General features: G+C 35.1%; 1 long non-coding RNA gene and 1 other non-coding gene across 2 annotated transcripts; both read right to left on the bottom strand.

Annotated features, from left to right (window-relative positions):
• Window positions 1-471: 471 nt before the first annotated feature.
• LOC122293064 lies at window positions 472-575 on the bottom strand. Its single transcript, XR_006237121.1, has one exon. It is a non-coding gene; the product is annotated as a small nucleolar RNA R71 (small nucleolar RNA).
• A 17,814-nt stretch (window positions 576-18,389) lies between these two features.
• LOC122292984 lies at window positions 18,390-19,115 on the bottom strand. Its single transcript, XR_006237082.1, has 2 exons — window positions 18,974-19,115; window positions 18,390-18,865 (listed from the first exon to the last, which is right to left on the bottom strand). It is a non-coding gene; the product is annotated as an uncharacterized LOC122292984 (long non-coding RNA).
• Between the last annotated feature and the right edge of the window lie 572 nt (window positions 19,116-19,687).

Here is a 19,687-nt window from a genome sequence, read left to right as displayed (position 1 = left end):
TTGGTTGATACTTTGTCAGGTGATTCTAAAAATTCTCATTCTAATACCATGGCTGACAATCGTAGTGTTCATGACGAACAAGAAAATGAAGAGGCACAAAATAATCCGCTAATGAGAACTTTGCGTGAATATTTGCAGCCTACAAGGACAAGTACTCCATCTTGCATGATTTTTCCTACGAATATGGGAAATTTTGATTTAAAACCAGGAGTAATCCAATTACTTCCCAAGTTTCATGGCTTGGATTCAGAAAGTCCTTATTTGCATCTAAAAAAATTTGAAGAAGTTTGTGCAACTTTACAAAACCAAACTATCAATGATGATGTTGTTAGATTAAAGTTGTTTCCATTCTCTTTGAAAGAAAAAGCTAAGAATTGGTTGAACTCCTTGAGACCAAGATCTATTGGCACATGGCAAGAAATGCAAAGGGAATTTCTAAAAAAGTTTTTTCCTACTCATAGGACCAACACTCTTCGTAGAAATATTATAAATTTTTCTCAAAAGGAAAATGAAACATTTTTTCAGTGTTGGGAACGTTTTAAAGAATTGTTGCTAACTTGCCCACATCATGGTTATGAGACTTGGCGCACCATTAGTTTCTTCTATGAAGGTTTAACATCTCAAATGCGTTAGTTTGTAGAAATGATGTGTAACGGTGATTTTCTAAATAAAGATCCTGATGACGCTTGAGACTATTTTGACCAGTTAGCTGAAAATGCCCAATCTTGGGATAACAGATCATTCTGATCGGTCAAATAAGCCCAAATTCGGTGCCATGTCTCAAGAAGGTATGTATGTTCTTAAAGGAAATGATGATGTGAATGCTAGGATAGCAAGTCTGACAAGAAAAGTCGAAGCCATGGAGGTTAGAAAGGTAAATCCGGTTAAGGCCAGTGAAAAAGAAGAAGAAAATTGTGGCATTTGTGAGATTAGTGGACACCTAACTTAGGATTGTCCAACAATCCCTGCTTTTAAAGAGGTGTTGCACGAACAAGCAAATGTCATGAATTCCTATAGGAGACCATTTTCTTCTCCTTATTCAGAAACATATAATCCTGGATGGAGAAATCACCCCAATTTTAGTCGGAGGAATGAGTCCAATCAAAATCAAAATCCTCAAGGGCCATCTTCTTCTGGTCCTTATGTGCCTCCACATAAGAAAACCCTTGAGGAAACATTACAGGCTTTTATGCAGGGACAAGCAAATATCAACACTCAGACAATGCAGGCCATTACTGAGACGAGAAGTTCTATTAGCGACCTAACCTCTGCATTGCATGCTCAAGAGAAGGGTAAGTTTCCTGCTCAACCTCAGCCGAATCCCAAAGGTAAATTTGAGGTAAGAAATTCAAATCCCTCTGATTCAAAATTTGAACATGCCAAGTCCATCACCACTCTACGTAGTGGAAAAATAATTGATAAGAGTACTTCAACAACGAAAGTTGATGAGACCAACAACTCTTTAAATTCCAAAAGTGATGGTGAACTTGAGAAGGTTGAATTGGATGTGCCTGTGAAAACTCCAATACCTGCTCCATTTCCCCAAAGATTGCAACATTCTCACAAGTTGGTTCAAAATGCTGATATTCTTGAAATTTTCAAACAGGTAAAAATCAACATTCCTTTGTTGGATGCAATCAAACAAATTCCATCGTATGCTAAGTTTTTGAAAGATTTATGCACAGTGAAGCATACGATGAAGGTGCAGAAGAAGGCTTTTCTCACTGAGCAGGTAAGCGCCATCCTCCAGAACAATTCTCTTGACCTGGGTTGTCCAACAATTTCCTGCGTGATTGGAAATTTTAAAATTGAAAAAGCTTTACTTGACCTCGGAGCTAGTGTTAACCTCCTACCCTACTTAGTATATGAGCAGTTGGGTCTTGGTGAACTTAAACCCACCAAGGTAACACTCCAACTTGCTGACCGTTCAATTAAAATACCAAGAGGGATAGTTGAGGATGTGCTAGTTCAAGTAGGCAAATTTTATTTCCTAGTGGATTTCATTGTTTCGGACACAGAACCTGTCTTTGATGTTTGCACTCAAATTCCTATAATTTTGGGTAGGCCGTTCCTTGCGACCTCAAATGCTTTAATAAATTGTAGGAGTGGTGTGATGATAATATCTTTTGGCAACATGACTTTGGAGTTGAATATTTTCAATATTTGTAAACAACCTGGTGATGATGATGATGTGCATGAACTAAATCTGATCCAAACTCTTGTTCAAAATAAATTTGATTTGTCAAGTTTTTCTGACCCACTTGAGGCTTGTTTGGTTCATGGTGAAAATTTTGATGATGATTCTGTACTTGCATCTATGAATTTTTTGCTAGAATATACTCCTATAATGGACACTGATAAGTGAAGAACACGTTTTGAGGAATTACCGCCTCATGATGTCGTGTCTCTCCCCTCAAGTGTGCAAACACCAAAACTCGACTTGAAACCTCTACCTGCTGATCTCAAATATGCATTTTTAGGCCAAGCAGAGACATTACTAGTGGTCATTTCATCAAAACTGGATGAAATTCAGGAGAGCAAATTGATTGGTGTTCTCATTGAACACAAAGAAACAATAGGATGGATCATAGCTGATATCAAAGGTATCAGTCCTTTGATTTGTACCCATAGGATTTATCTAGAGGACAATTCTAAACCCTCTAGAGAAATGCAGCGTAGACTGAACCCCAACATGAAAGAGGTTGTCAAAACAGAGGTGTTAAAACTTCTAGATGTAGGGATCATTTACCATATTTCTGACAGCAAATGGGTTAGTCCCACGCAGGTGGTACCCAAGAAATCTGGTGTGACTGTGGTTAAGAATGTTGATAATGAATTGATCCCAACTAGAGTTACTACTAGTTGGCGTGTGTGCATTGACTACAGAAAACTGAATTCTGTCACCAGAAAGGATCATTTTCCCCTACCATTCATGGATCAAATCATTGAACGTGTAGCGGGCCATAAATTCTATTGCTTCCTAGATGGTTATTCTGGATATAACCAAATTGAGATTGCTCCTGAAGATCAAGAAAAGACCACTTTTACATGTCCATTTGGTACCTTTGCATATCGAAGGATGCCATTCGGACTTTGTAATGCTCCTGCTACATTTCAACGATGCATGATGAGTATATTCAGTGACATGGTAGAGCGTTTCGTTGAAATATTCATGGATGATTTTTCTATTTTTGGTGACTCATTTGATGAATGTTTAACTCGTTTGGAAAAAGTGCTGATTAGATGCAAAGAAAAGAATTTGATTTTAAACTGGGAGAAGTGTCATTTTATGGTCACTCAAGGGATTGTTCTTGGTCACATTGTTTCTTCTCAAGGTTTTGAAGTGGACAAGGCCAAAATTGAATTAATTTCTAAATTGTCCATCTCAAAGAACATCAGAGATATCAGATCTTTTCTAGGTCATGCAGGTTTTTACAGGAGGTTCCTCAAAGGCTTCAGCACAATTTCTAGACCTTTGTGCAATTTATTGTCAAAGGAAAATTCTTTTGTGTGGACTGATGATTGTGAGTTAGCTTTTACAAAGCTAAAAGGTATGTTGATCTCAGCCCCAATTATGCGATCACCTGATTGGAATTTACCATTTGAGATTATGTGTGATGCTAGTGATTATGCTGTTGGAGCTGTGTTGGGTCAACGTAAGGACAAAAAGCCTTGTGTTATTTATTATGCAAGTAGAACTTTAAACAGTGCTCAAATGAATTATTCAACAACTGAAAAAGAGCTACTTGCAGTAATTTTTGCACTTGACAAATTTCGCTCTTATTTGATTGGATCTCAAATTGTCATCTTTACTGATCATGCTGCGTTAAAGTACCTTTTAGCGAAAAAAGATGCAAAGCCCAGGTTGCTTAGATGGATCCTTTTGCTGCAAGAATTTGATCTGATAATCAAAGATAAAAAAGGAGTTGAGAATGTTGTTGCTGATCATCTGTCTAGACTTGTTCTTTCAGATTCCATAGAGACAATTCCTATTAAAGACACATTTTCAGATGAACAACTTTTTGGTATATCTCAAGTGCCATGGTATGCTGACATTGCTAATTTTCTTACTTCAGGTGAAATTCCTCACATTTGGACTCAACAAGATAAGAGGAAATTTTTTGTGGAGGTAAGAAAATTCTTTTGGGATGATCCATATCTGTTCAAGTATTGCCCAGATCAGATAATTAGACGATGTGTTCCCAATAACGAATTTCAAAGTGTGATATCTTTTTGTCACTCTGGGGCATGTGGTCGCCATTTTTCTGGAAAGAAAACTGCTTTTAAAATTTTGCAATGTGGTTTCTATTGGCCTACCATTTTCAAGGACACCCATGAATTTTGTAAAACTTGTGAGCGTTGTCAAAAGTTGGGAGGTATTACCCGCCGGAGTATGATGCCATTAAATCCAATTTTGGTTGTTGAAATATTTGATTGTTGGGGCATCGACTTCATGGGACCCTTCCCAGTTTCTTTTGGCAATCTCTATATTTTGGTAGCTATGGATTATGTGTCCAAATGGATTGAAGCTGTTCCATGCAAAAACAATGATCACAAAGTGGTACTAAAATTTTTGAAAGAAAATATTTGATCAAGATTTGGAACACCTCGAGCCATTATCAGTGATGGGGGTAAACATTTTTGTAATAAGCCATTCAAGGCCTTAATGTGAAAATATGGTATTACTCATAAGGTTGCTACCCCTTATCATCCACAAACAAGTGGCCAAGTTGAGGTATTTAATCGGGAGATCAAAAAAATTTTAGAAAAGACGGTTAACCCAAGTCGCAAAGATTGGTCTTTACGACTAACCGATGCACTTTGGGCATACCGTACTGCTTTTAAAACCCCGATTGGTATGTCCCCATATCGACTCATTTTTGGAAAGGCATGCCACTTACCTGTGGAATTGGAACACAAAGCTTATTGGGCAATCAAGAAATTTAATTGATTTGGATAAAGCTTGCTCTCTTCTTAAGTTTCAGCTTAATGAGTTGGAAGAAATCAGGAATGAAGCTTACGAAAACTCTCGCATTGCCAAGGAGAAAATGAAAATTTTTCATGACAAAAATATATTTCGAAAATCTTTTGAGCCTTCCCAAAAAGTTTTGTTGTATAATTCAAGGCTCCATTTATTTCCTGGCAAGTTTCGATCCCGATGGATTGGTCCCTTTGTTGTAAAAACTGTTTATCCTTTTGGGGCTATTGAAATAGAAAATCCAGAGAATGGTAATGTTTTTAAAGTTAATGGACAAAGGTTGAAACCATTTTTGGATGATTTTACTCCAGAGGTTGAGTCCACTACTCTGGAGGATCCTACTTATCGAAATTAATTTCTGATTTCTCATTGTATATACCGTATTTGTTTGTTTTGTTTTTCTTTCTTTTGCTTTTTGTGTTTTTTGACAGAAATCCACTCCTTATGTGCGTTCGAATATCTCAGGTGAATTCTTTCCTCTCTGTTTAATCATTTTCGTCTCAATATATATTCTACAGTGTTTATCTTGCTCCAATTCATACCTGTATAGCATACATAATCAAACCTTCAATTACTAAACATTGAGGACAATGTCACATTTAGTTGGGGGGAGGGTTTTCTGTTGAAAAATTTATTAGTACCAAAAAAAAAAAAAAATTGTTAGGTGCATTGAAACATAAATGATTAACACACACTTCTGGCATTTTTGTGAAATTTAAGTATCTTGGTGGAGTAGTTGAGTGGAATTATTTTGTAAAGATTTATTTTCAACCTTAAGCATAGAACATGACTTATGATGCATCATATTTTGTTGAGGAGTGACTTGAAACACCGGGATGTGATATTTACAAAAATGAGAATTAGTTTGATTTGTATAGAATGAATGGCAAGTTTTGAAAGAATATTTTGCACATGCTTACACTTGTAGTGTTCCTCATTAATGTTCATTGATTTAAAACAAGAGAAGTAAACTGCAAGACTACCGAGCCTTATAAATAAAAAAATAAAAAAATAAAAAAAAAGAATGAAAGAAAGAAAGAAATTGACAAAAAAAAAAATCATGTAATTTTTCCTAAATAAAGGGCTAGAAACAGTTACCCAAAACTTTGGGGGTTCAATGTTCAACCTTTAAACAGAGTTGGCGTGAAAACTCCTAGTCCCTTAGACTTTGAGGTAGTTAGAATCAATAATGATTAATCTTAAGGTTGAAAAATCCTATGATAAATCATGTTTATTAGTGAGGAACATACAGAGGTTTAGCCACACACACATATCTGAATTCTAAGACATTTGCCCCAATTCTATGTGAACAATTACTGAGACTTTCCTTGTGGATACAACTCATGGTGTTGAGTAGTCACGAATCAATTTTTTTGTGAGAATTCAGAATTATGTTTGATTGTTTTTGTTTGAATTTTGAGCTTTATGTAATATTCATCTCAATTAATTTTCACTATTTTGCTCAAGGATTAGCAAAAAGCTAATTGGGGGCTGTGATTGAGCTGAAATATTGTATGTTTTAGCTATTTAAAACCAATGTATTTTAAATTCTTCATGACACTATTATTGGTTTTAGATGGAAAAATAGTTAATAAGCATAAATACGAGTTGTGATTTTTAATTGATTGATATCATGTTTATGCTTAATTTTATAACTATGATTTAACGGGACAATATTTCCTCACATATATAGTCTGTTTTTGATAATTTATTTTTTGAGTGTTATTTCTTTCTTCTTATTTTTAGTTTAAATAAAATTCAAATGAGATCCGGTTGGAACTTTTGATCAAAAATGCATACTAGTTGAGAGGAAGGAAGGACTTGGCAGCTGAAAAAGAAGACACAAAATAAAGAATCAGTGGTTATTTTCTTCTTTTGATTATTCAAGATGCATGTGATCTTCATGGTTGAATGAAAATCGCGGAGGCTTGAGAATTTTTGGAGGTGCAACATTAAAATCTAAAAAGGGAGCTGAAACGTGAAGGCGTGTGGGCTAAAAAAATAAAAAAATAAAAAAAGAAAGAAGGTTGGTGTAGCTAAAGTGGACGGAGAGAAGAGATAGGAGAGTGGGTGAGTAGAGAAGTGCCGTGTTTAATTTTTCAATCAAGGGAGATGTGTAGGAGTGATGAGAGAAAAGAGGTGCTTGATTAAATTGAAGAATCGGTGCATGAGTTGAAAATTAGTTGGTTGGTGTGTAAAGAAAGAGAGGTGCCGTGATTGAAGGGAAGTGAAGAAAGGCAACCGGTGGGTGCAAGATTAGAAAGAGAAAATGTGAATGCAAGAAATCGATTAAATGTGAATGGGGTTGTTCGGCTATTTATTTTTACTATAAAAAGAAGTGAAGGACAGAAGGAAATGGAGCTGGACGTATACGGAAAGAAAAAGTCTTCACGTTTGGCGACTTCTTGAGGCGGTTATTTGGTTGGTTTTGATGGTTGGTGCAGCTAATTGATTGTTTGGCTTTTTACGTTGATAGAGGAGAGGAAATCGGCGCTTGATTGAATTGAAGAGAGAAGTCGGTGGATTATTTCTTTATTTTCCAGGGGCTCTACATTTGAGTGGTGTGGCGTCTTGCGGGCTTCAGGAGGCGGCTAGCTGTAAAAAGTGGAGTGTGAACGTAAGGTTTAGATGGGAGCTTTTCCAGTTTGAATTTTCGGTGGGTTGGTGGGTTGAAAAGGTTGAAAAGCTCTTATGAGAGAGACGTAGACGTTTGGAGTTCAGCTTTTTAAAGATTATTTTCCTTGCTGATAAGGAGGTTTGCGGAAGGAGTTTACGTTGGAGGAAGCTTACGGAAAAAAAAAAAAAAAAAAAAAAAAAAAAAAAAAGAAGAAGAGAAAAAATATAGAGAACTGCGGGGAGCAAGGGGAGCTTCGGACAGAAATCAAACAAAGAAAAAAAAAGAAAGCCGAAAGAAAAGGAGGAGGAGCTCGGAAGAAGGGGCTAACATAGAACTGTTTTTGGATATATTCTGCAGTTTGTTTGTTTCCTTTTTGCAGGTTGAACTTTGAGTTCGGTTTGGAGAGCAAGCCAGCAGAGAGGAGACGGAGAGAGATACTGTGGTTTTGGGAGCGAAAATGAACCAGGTGAAACAAAGAGAGAGTGAGACGTAGAGCCAAAAAAAAAATAGAGGCTTGTGGGTGTTTTTGACGTTGAACGAGAAGGGAAAGAGAGGTTTTTGGTGAAAAGGTTTTCCGTGAGGAGAGTTACGGACTGGACGGCAGAGAGAACTTCACGTTTTGACGCTGGGCTGAGGTTCTTTTCGTCTGGGGTTTTCGGCTAGCTTTTGGACGCAACAGAGACGTGGAAGGGATCACGTAGGAGCTTCGGACTGCAGCTGAGGTGAACTGGAGCTTTTGTGAGAGCAGCTGGACAGTAGGTTTATGTGAAAAAAAATAGACTGGGTTCACGTGAAAGAGGGAAACTTGACGTTTGGGGAGCTGCTGGACGGACTGGTATCGAGAGGGAAAGAAAGGGCACCAAAGGGGCATTTTTCATGCCGAGAATGACGGAAAGTTATATTTTTCCGTCGGAGCGAGATGCAAGGAAAACGCAACATGGAATGATTTTCTTTTTGTTTGGATTTCTACATTTTCCGTGAGGGAAGTTCTTTTCGCACAATTTTCTCTTTTATTTTATGATCTAAGTTGTTTTCATTGTTAGTTTGTATTTTATTTTAGTTTTATCATGGAGTATGTTTATTTAATTTCTATAGCGCTTGTGATGAAAATGGTTGGCTAAATTTTCATACTAAGGTTAGAGGTGAAATTTAATGATTTAAATATTGTTTCCGGATCCACGTAAAATTTATTCTACGAGCTTGATCGATTGAAAGATTTTATTATTGGATATTTTGATTATCTATATACTCGTCTTGATTCATTGTGATTTCCGAATACAGTGAATGCTTAAGGAATCCCTGTGGTATTCAAATAGATTTGTAAATGTTTTAATTATCAATCGTTCACACTCAATCATAAGCGACTATTTTTCTTGATTTTAAATGCTAAATCTTCCAATTAAACGGAATCATTATTCTAGTTTAATTGAAGTAAATCGATCGGAAAAAATATCATAAATTATTAAACGGATCCTCGAAACCTTAGTCTTTCTCCATATCTTTATATTCGATTGTACGTTTCTTTTAGTAATTTCGTTTCATTGTCTGAATTTGTTTCCTTTATCACAAAAGTCAATCCCTGTGGATTCGATCCTATAAGATACTACAACACCTGTATACTTGCAGGTAAAACTGCACTAAATGTTTGGTTCATTAATTTGAGTCAAAGTTTAGGCCCAACACAATGGACAACATCTAAAGGCATTTATGACTGCCTTTGATACAAACAAAGAGATCTTGCTTGTGTAAGACCACAGGGAAGTATTCTGATTTTGATTGATTGATTTATTTCTTCCATTTATGGCTTTCTTTCATTGCATTTATCTGTTATTTATATTTGTTGTTTTTCTTTCCTTTTATATCACATGATTGGTTGTCCATGTTGCTTACTTATTCTTGTGCACTTTGTTTTCTTTCGTTCGATTCATTGAGGACCTTGTCTCTCACTAGTTACGGGGTAGCGTGTGTGCACAGATCTAAAAAAACAAAAAAACAAAATTTGCATTAATATGATGTGCATTGATACATATATGATTGACATATTTTATTTCTAGCATTTTGTGAAATTTGAGCACCTTGGTTTAGTGGTTGAGCAGAATTATTTTGTGAAAATTTATTTTCAATCTTGAGTATAGAGCATGATTTCTTATGCATCATATTTTGTTAATATATGATTTGAAACACCAGGCTACTATACTTATTGAGATAAAACTTGGTAAGATTTATATAAAACGAAGGGACAAGTTTGAAAGATATTTTGCACATGATTACACTTGTAGTGTTCATTATTTACTGTCCTCTAATTTAATACAGGAGAAATAAACTGCAGGACTATCGAGCCATGCTAAAAAGAAAAAAGAGAAAGAAGAAAAGAAAAAATGAATGAAAGAAAAAGAAAAAAAAGGGATTTGAAATTAAAAGAATTGATAAAAAAAAAAAGGGAAGAAGAAGAAAAAGACAGCTTAGTGAACTTTCCTAAGTAAAGGGCTAGAAACAGTTACCCTAACTTTGGGGGTTGAGTGTTCAATCTTTAAACAGAGTTGGCATAAAAACTGCTAATCCTTTGGATTTTGAGGTAGTTAGAATCAACAATGATTAATCTTAATGTTGAAAAATCTTATGACAAATCCTGGCTAGTAATGAAGAACACACAACCGTATAGCTACACATACACATCTGAGTTCTGAAACATTTTCTCCAATTCTATGTAAATGATTGTTGAGCCAGTCTTGGTGGGTATAGTTCCTGTGGTTGAGTAGTCATGGATCAACTTTTGTGAGAATTCAGAATTGTGTTTGATTGCTTTTGTTTGAATTTCGATTTTTATGCAATGTTCATCTCAACTAATTTGTACTATTTTACTCAAGATTAGGAAAACGCTAGTTGGCTTAAATATTGCATATTTTTATACATTTAGAATCAATGTATTTTAATTTTTTCATTACATTATTATTGTTTTTAGATGAAAAACAATTAAAATACATAAATCTAAGTTGTGATTTAAATTGATAAATAGCGTGGTTTTTGCTTAATATTATAACTTGTGATTTAATTGGATAATGTTCCTTTACATGCATAACATATTTTTGGTATTCTATTTTTTATTTTTATTTTATCTTATTTCTAATTTTTATTTTTATTTTTTTATATATATGCTAAGAAATGAAAAGGGACTTAAAAAGGGCACAACAACATATATATTGCTTTTTGGGAGATTCAATTCACGGAAGGGATTTATTTGTATTCGGATTGGGACTTTGACCAGAGGCTTCTTTTGAGCCAATGAATTGAATTCACGCTATAAGATATAATTCTTGTTGGAGTTGCACACTACTGGATGAGAAGGACACTTTGACCTACAAAAAAAAACTTTACTTTTTTTCTTGGAGGCGGCTTTCCATTAAAAACTCACGGAGTGCCGCACAGCTATTTGTACAGAAGTTTCTCTCTTTTGGGACATTAATTCACTCACGCCGCACATTATTTTCACTGAGAAACTATAGCGCCTTTGAAGAACTTATTGAGAGGTCCAATTGCTACTACAGTCTAGCCTCCTCCACAGCTATTTGGCTTGCTCTTTTTATTGCCTACTTTTTATTTAATTTCAACTTGAATTTTATGGTGTATTCTTGATATTTTTGGATTAAAAGTTGGGTGTTTTATTTGTTGTTTATTTTATTCTATGTAAATTTTTTTTTTTGTTTAGTTAAGCTTCTATTAAAGATGCATTATAATTATATTTTAGATTAATTGTAGTTTATTATTTAATTTTCAGATTAATTAAAATTGTTTAGCGTAGTTGAATATTTAATTGTTAATTTCAATTTGTTAGTCTTTTACATTTCATTTCAACACTAAAAAAAATTTAAAAATATGAATCTAATCTATGACTAGTGCCATTTTTATTTCCGTTACACCCTTCCATTTATTGTACTTACCACCACTTTTATTTGTGAAACTTTTCACCATTTTATAAGAGTTTAGATTTAAACAACTTACCCCAAGGAGACGATTTAGGAATTTTATTTATAATTATTACACGACATCCTGAATGTGAAATACATGAACTTGGAATCTTGTTCAATATACTTAACTAATAAAGTGACTATACAGGTGCTACACAGTCCCCTTTAGCTGTGTGTCCTTGTCGATTACCCATTACAATAAAGGTATCTACATTAGTTGTGAGTACATTAATACATACTCCAAAGTTGTTGTGGCCACATGTATTCTATGTGTCACAATTGATGTGTCTCATGTAGTATCTGCTACACAGTTGTTGTGGCCCTATACTTCATGCTCCACAATTGTTATGGCCTCGTAAATTGTTTGTCCCACAATTGTTGTGGACACACGTAAAATAAAACATAGCTCCATTGGCATTAGTGCTTAACATACTTCGATGACCAGTTAATTAGGCCCTATTCGCAACCTGTTGATTGCAACCCATAAAATTTCACACTTATGTAGACACTCCAATGTGAACAAGGGAGTTATACTAGGATATCACCCCAGCCTAACACTTAGGGTCGTGATTGACATGAATAATTTGACATGACTAATCTTGAGATACACAAATTGCATTTCAGATGAAACCTAACATAAATATGAAAGGGTAGAAGTCCAGACGTAACATAACGTGACATGAACATAAGACTGTAGGGGTGTCAAATCGTGTTAACGGGTCGTGTTTGTGTCGTGTTAAAGCATGTATATTATACTATATAGGTAAACCCTAACCCGACCCGTTAAACTTATCGTGTCAAAATTTCAAACCCTAACCCAACCCGTTAACATAACGTGTCGTGTCGTGTCAACCCGTTTTGACCCATTAGTGAATATTACTAAATAAGTTTACATGAAACAATATGACCCATTTCAAACTGTTTATGTAAATGGGTTGAATATGCCTAAAATTAACCAGTTTGACTTGATTAAATTTAATATAATTTTTTATAAATGTTAAAATCACAATATCTATAAAAATTATAAAACTAACTACAAGTTTAAAATTACAATCTAAATAATAAAAATATCGAAATTAAAATTCTAACAATTTTACTTTTGGGTAGAAGGGTATAATTGTAACTTTAACTTTCTTAACGTGTCATAACGGGTTATAACGGGTCAAAACGGGTTGACCCGTTATCAATCCGTTAAGCAATCATGTCTTAACGGGTCAACCCATTTTGACCTGAACCCGTTAAGACTAAACCCTAACCCGCTATTATCGTGTCGTGTTCGTGTTGGGTTAACGGGTCGTATAACATATTGCCGCCCCCGTGTAAGAGGACAGATATGACATACTTTGAAACATAAACATAAAAGACAACATTTCATAACATGGCATACATATAACAGATAATATTCCATAACATGGCATACATGTAACTAACAACAATTCAAAATATAACATACATGTAACAAATAACAATTCATAACATGTGACAGACAATATTTCATAAGATGGTACACATGTGACAATGAATGTAACATATGGCATACATAATGTGATATACTTGCAATAAATAGTAATATGTGACAGAATATATTATGTAACAGATATGTATTTCATGACAGAATAATTTATATAATAGATAAACATGTAATGACATGTTATGTCATGGCATATATATCAACAAAAAAATTAAAACTGTAGTTCTCTTGCCCATCACATATATATAGTAAACTGATAGTAAGTTAAAAACTAACTTACCTAATCGTTTTATGAGAACATAGCGCGAAACATGAGAAACTGAACGAGGATGTTTTAAAAGTTATAAATTTAATTACTAATAATTTTAAACGTGAAAAAGATACAAGTTAGAGTAAACTGATCATTTTACCCCTAACTTAAGGATTTCACATCTTAACTCTAAAAATTACTAAAATTTATATTCTTCATGTAAATTTTGTTCTAAACTCAAATATCAACTCAAAACAATTCAAAACTATGGAAAACTAACTATGCCCAAAACATTCGTAGGTCATTTCTCTTATTTTTATTGTAATTTCTTCTAACTTCAAAACTCATGATTAAATCAAAAATTTGCAACAAAGATCTTCCTATTCTAATATAAAAAAATACACTTAAAAATTTCATTAAGAAAAAGCTAATCATCAACACCAAACTTTTTGTAAAAAGACCCAAACTTTTAAACAAAAAGAAACCCTTAAATCACAAGTTTTGGCTATAAACAAAACATCTCCAAAAAATTCCAAAAAAATAAAATCTTACTTCTAATATATTCGTAACATAATCTTAAGATCAATTATGCTTTAAATTCAAGCCAACCCGAGGTCTAAGACAAGGGGACCATCTCTCTCCCTACATTTTCATTCTTTGTGCAGAAGCCTTATCTAATCTACTCCACAAGGTAGATAGAAAAGGCAGTATCTCCAGTGTACCGATGGGAAGAGGCTCTACCAAAGTCAGCCACCTATTCTTTGCTGATGACAGCATGATTTTCTGCAAATCTAATTCCCTGGAGTGGAGCAGACTCATGAGAATCTTGGGTCAATACGAGAGTGCATCTGGTCAGCTGCTCAACAAGGAAAAGTCATCCATATATTTCAGCAAGAATACTCCAACAGAAAACAGGCAAACCATTCTGAGGATAGCTGGTGTCCAAGCTACTGGTTCCTTTGAGAAATACCTTGGTCTCCCAACCATGGTGGGGAGAGCAAAACCTGCCTCATTCCATGGCCTTATTAACAAGGTTTGGGCTCGAGTCACCAACTGGAAAACCAACTGCCTCTCCATAGCAGGCAAAGAGATCCTACTCAAATCAGTTCTACAGACAATCCCCACCTACACTATGGGCATCTTCCTCCTACCTCAGTCCATTATCCATAGACTGGACAGACTTTTGAGGAAGTTCTGGTGGGGCTTTGATGAAAATCAAACCAGAATTCAATGGATCAAGTGGACAAACCTGGCCAAGTCTAAGGACCAGGGAGGATTGGGGTTTAGGAGCTTCAAGAGTTTTAATCTGGCTCTACTAGCTAAACAGGGATGGAATATCCTAACTAAACCTGAGAGCCTACCTGCCCAAATTATGAAACAGAAGTATTATGGCCAAGGGTCCTTTTTGGTAGCTAAAATGGGGCATAGACCTTCACTGGTTTGGAGAAGCCTGAAAGCAGGAATGGGTATACTGAAGGAGGGACTATTGTGGAAAGTTGGCAATGAGGCAAAGATTAAGATATGGGAAGACAGGTGGTTGCCCAGACCTCATCTCCTCTATTCTAATCTTGACAGGAAAGAGAATTCAGCAGAAACTCGAGTGGATGAGCTAATAGACCTAGTGCTAAGGAAGTGGGATGAAAATATTCTACACAACCTATTCTCACAGGATAGTGTGGATATCATTAGAACCATCCCAATTAGCTTGGGTGGTAGAGAGGATCGCTTGGGATGGGGTGGAACCACAAATGGCATCTTCTCAGTGAGAAGTGCCTACCATCTACACAAGGAATTACAAGCCAATATCGAGAGTGGCACTTCAAATAACTCAAACCAAGAGGGATTTTGGAAAGATATGTGGAAGATGAAGCTACCAAGTGGAGTGAGGATGTTCCTTTGGAGGGCCTGTAGTGAGGCCTTGCCCACCTATAGTAACCTGTACAGAAGAAAGATTAGAGAGGACAAGATGTGTCCAATATGCCATGTGCAGGAGGAAACCTCGAGCCATGCTCTATGGGACTGTGAATCTGCTCGAGATGCATGGGGACAATCCAGTAGACACATCCAAAAACTGACCATCAGTGAGCCATGTTTCAAGGAAGTATGGCCCCAGATGAGGAAGAGATTATCCCAAGTTGAGATGGAAGAAGCAGGAATGATAGCAAGACTCCTCTGGACTAGAAGGAATGACTTTGTGCATGGGAAAGAACTCAGACATCCAAATACAGTTATTCAGAAAGCAGCAGGTGACTTGATGTGCTTCAGGGAAATTCAGAATAAGAACTCAGCTGAAATTTTCAGAGGAAGTAGACCTCGGGTGAAATGGATGAAACCACCAGTTGGAAAGTATAAACTCAATTGGGATGCTGCCATGGATGTATCGAGAGGTCTGGTGGGCATGGGAGCCATAATCAGAGATTGTGGTGGAGAGGTACTAGCAACTCTAAGAGTAAGAAGGAGACTGACACTCTCCCCGTTTGATGCAGAAGCTCATGCCTTGATGTTGGCAGTTCTATTCAGTAAAGAGGCAGGTTTTCTCGATCTAATGCTAGAGGGTGACTCTCTACAGGTTGTTGAGAAGCTGGCAAAACCAGTAGAGGACTGGAGTACGGGAGGCCTTATAGTGGAAGACACAAGATGGGTTCTAAAGTCCTTTGTATCATGGTCTGTGTGCCACACTAAGAGGGATGCTAATATGGTAGCACACAAGCTAGCCAAGGATGCCCTTTTAAGTGATTGTGATCAATATGATCTAGAGGAAATTCCAATTTGTATTAAACAACTTATTGCTACTGAAGCTATGTAACTTTGTTTCAAGTAATGAAAGTATTAACTCCATTTCAAAAAAAAAAAAAATTATGCTTTAAAAAAAAAAAAAAGTCACCAAAAATCACAAAACAACACTTGGATTTTTTAGTTTTACACTTAGTCAAAAAACAAAAACTTTTTTTTCTTAACTAACTTAGATCAAACTAAAATATCACATGGTATAAAAATGCATCCTAAAGAATATCCAGCCATCAAACTTAAAATCACATGGCTAAAAATTAATAAAACATGGATCTAATACACAAATATCAAATCTTAGGCGTAACGAAAATCCTTTTGAATAGAAAAATCATATCTTTGAAACTAATATTAAATATCTTCAAACTAAAATCCTAACATGCATATAGGAGGCTTAGGATCATCTTATAAAAATATCAAAGCCTTTGAAGTAAGATTAAATCACAAAATATTAGAAATTTCTCAAAACAAAACTATTTTCCCCCTTCTAGTTTTCAAGTTTCTAGATCTAAAAAAATCTATCATCAAAAGTTTTAGTTGTGCAAAAAACCTTAATGAAAATTCATAAATATATGCTAAAAACAGTCCAGAAAATTTCCGGACCAAGATATATCCATTAGCTTGGTAAAAAATTTCAAAACATAACATATTCTCCAGTTTAATGCCCATAATGACCTTTTTGTGGTTAAAAATACTTTTAATTCATCAATGATCATGAACTTAGACGAATAAGGTATCTACGAGAACTACACTCAAATAAAAAAAGCTTTCATGACGGACTCATCATTAGAAAATGCTTAAAAGGGTCAAAAGTTGCCACGCAAGAAAACCCATAAATCTACCCAAGAGAGCTTTTTTGGGTTTCTTTCTAAAAATGAGGTGAAGAAGTGATGAAATTAAGTGAAATGTGTCTTGCACGACTTTAGACCTTGGGAGAAGAAGGCATGGATTTGAATGACCCTTGATTGGAGGTGCTTATATCACATAAAATGAAGAATACTGAGGGGCATGGATTGTCTACTGCAGCTGTGAGGTATGAAGGGTGATGACGTAAATTTCTTCTTCACATCATGGTACTTTTGGGTGCAGCCATGGGTAGGGGATGGCCTGCCATGTGGGAGGAAACTTCTTCAAGAAGCTTGCCAAGATGGCCAAATTCGTGGGCCTCAACCGAGTGGATTTCAAGTTGGGGTTTAAAAAGGGTTTGGAATGCTATCAAGTCTAAAATCCAATTTTTTTTTTTATTCAAGCAAATTTTCAAGATTTAAAAGGTTAGATAATGATGTCATAAAAAGAATTTTATAAGTTAATAGCATATAAAAGTGATTTAATCAAGTGATTAAATATAATGCTAAAAATCGGATCAAAAAGGGTTTGAATGCCAACTTTAGGGTTTGAGGAAACTGTTTAGGGTTTCAGTTTCAACCAAGTTTTTAGATTTTCAATTTTATTCCAACCATTTAAGGTTTAAATAGGTTTGAAATACTCTGACACAATTTGGTTGATCAAATTAAAGAATAGGGTTTCACTTAAGTTGCATAATTTCACACTTTGATTTCTTTATAATACATCTTATGGTTCCTCATTGTGCCAAGTATTCAAAACTATTAACCAAGTGTAGCTATGATCTTGTCAAGTGTCCAAATAAAACTTTTCTAATTTAATTTGGACATTCTAAACTATAATTTTGAAAATACTGTGGTAGGTGCTACTATTGAGGTTACTATTCACTTCGGAAAAGTGAAAAATAAACTTTATACTGTAAAATTCTAAATATTCATACAAACCTAACTATACAATTCATTTATCAAAATTCAACTCCGAAATGCCTTAGAAAAAATAAAATGTGTTTTCGAACAAGCGTATCATCCGAAAATAGAAAATGAGATTATTACAACATAAAATCTTAAATAATCGACTGAATCTAAGGCAATAGACCATATTATATTATGATACTTCTAACTATTTCAAATAAATAAAATTGCGTTTCTGAAACCATAAGAAGTGATAACATTGATTATGTTGACAAACTAAAACCTATGCGATTAGTGAACTTATGAAAACTTACATGGTTTCACAAGGTTCCTAAACCCTATAGAAATTCCACCATCAAATTTCTAGTGGGCTATTACATATGAGATGGGATGAGATAAAAGTTAAAAATTGAATAAAATTTTGTTTGAATAATTTTTTTTTATATAATTTTTATATTAAGATTTGAAATAGTTAAATTATATTTTATATTTTGTATAAAAAAATTAAAAAGTTATAATAACCATATAAGATGAGATAGATAACCAAACCATATCTAAGTCTTACCATGCATCTTAACTCTACCAGGCTAAGAGATTATCATATATTCTAAGTTTTACTGTGCAGAAGTATACTGTCCTATAGCTTTAGAGAGAGAGAGATTCTATACCTGATCCTAGAAGCCTATTCCTTAGAATCTTCCTGATCACCTCAGCTGTTGTTATATATAATACAAATAATACAAAGAGAAAGATAACTACAAGAGATCATCACCTTCAAAAGCCTTCTTGTGGGAAGACGACTACATCTTTCTAATAACAGTTCCTTGCATATGGATCGATCTTTGGTCAAAAGAACGCTTTTGGAATCACATCGTAAGAGGCAAGAAACTGACATGTCTTTTCTAACAAATTATGTTAAAAGCACGTACGGCCAACGGGAGCGTCTTAAAAGAGCCAAGATGGCATTCACCTGCACCAGCACCTGAACCTGCACCTGTTGCTTTGTTCCTCTCCCCATATATAACTTTTGGCAACCTTTAAAGCTGGTTTGGTTTTAGAAGTTAATATACACAGCGAACGAGAAAGAGAGAGAGAGAGAGACAAGTAAAGGTGCAGGTGCAAATGCAGATAAAGGCAACATATTGGCAAACCTGATGCTTTCACAACCCCCAAGTCTCAGAAACTGGCATTGGACAACTTACCCATGCAAGTAACAAGCGCTAGGATTTATACATAGAAACTGAAGTGTAAGAGTGAGACTACTAAAGAGACGACAGGCCAAGCAAAAGTTGGGATCATCTGTGCGTGTGGACCGCGCAGATGCTTATACGACGAAAGGAATAGTACTAATTAACAACATCAAAAGAAAGAAATGATCACGACAGAAAACCACTTAAAGGTGCATTATTAGTAACGGAATTATTAGCGGATAAGGATTTGACGAATAATATCGCTCTTTCTAAGTAAAAAAGTCCAGAGTACTTGGTACCTGTTTTCTGGCCACGAACCAGCTGGTCCTGAGCCATGTGATGGGTGGGCCCCAAAGCACGTGGTATTCGGTGTGTCCACCTATGACAGACTGACACCGACGTGTAGACTGACAGACTGACAGCCACCTGTGGTCTACCCTTAGGTACAGTATGTTTAGGTATTAAGGTATCTTTACAAATAATCATTAAAAAAATAATAAAAAATATTTAATAATAATAATAGATTGTAAAATTAAAATAATAAATAATAAACATCAACCTACTACACAAACACACTTTATTTAAGCCATATATTTCAAAAATAATATTTAGTACAAGTCTCAAATGTATAAATCTCATATAAATTATTTTTTAAAAATGAATCTCTAATAAAGA

Source organism: Carya illinoinensis, chromosome 13 (assembly GCF_018687715.1).
Source record: "Carya illinoinensis cultivar Pawnee chromosome 13, C.illinoinensisPawnee_v1, whole genome shotgun sequence".
NCBI lineage: Eukaryota > Viridiplantae > Streptophyta > Magnoliopsida > Fagales > Juglandaceae > Carya > Carya illinoinensis.
The sequence above is the reverse complement of the archived record's forward strand: the minus strand, read 5'-3'. Positions and strand labels throughout refer to the sequence as shown.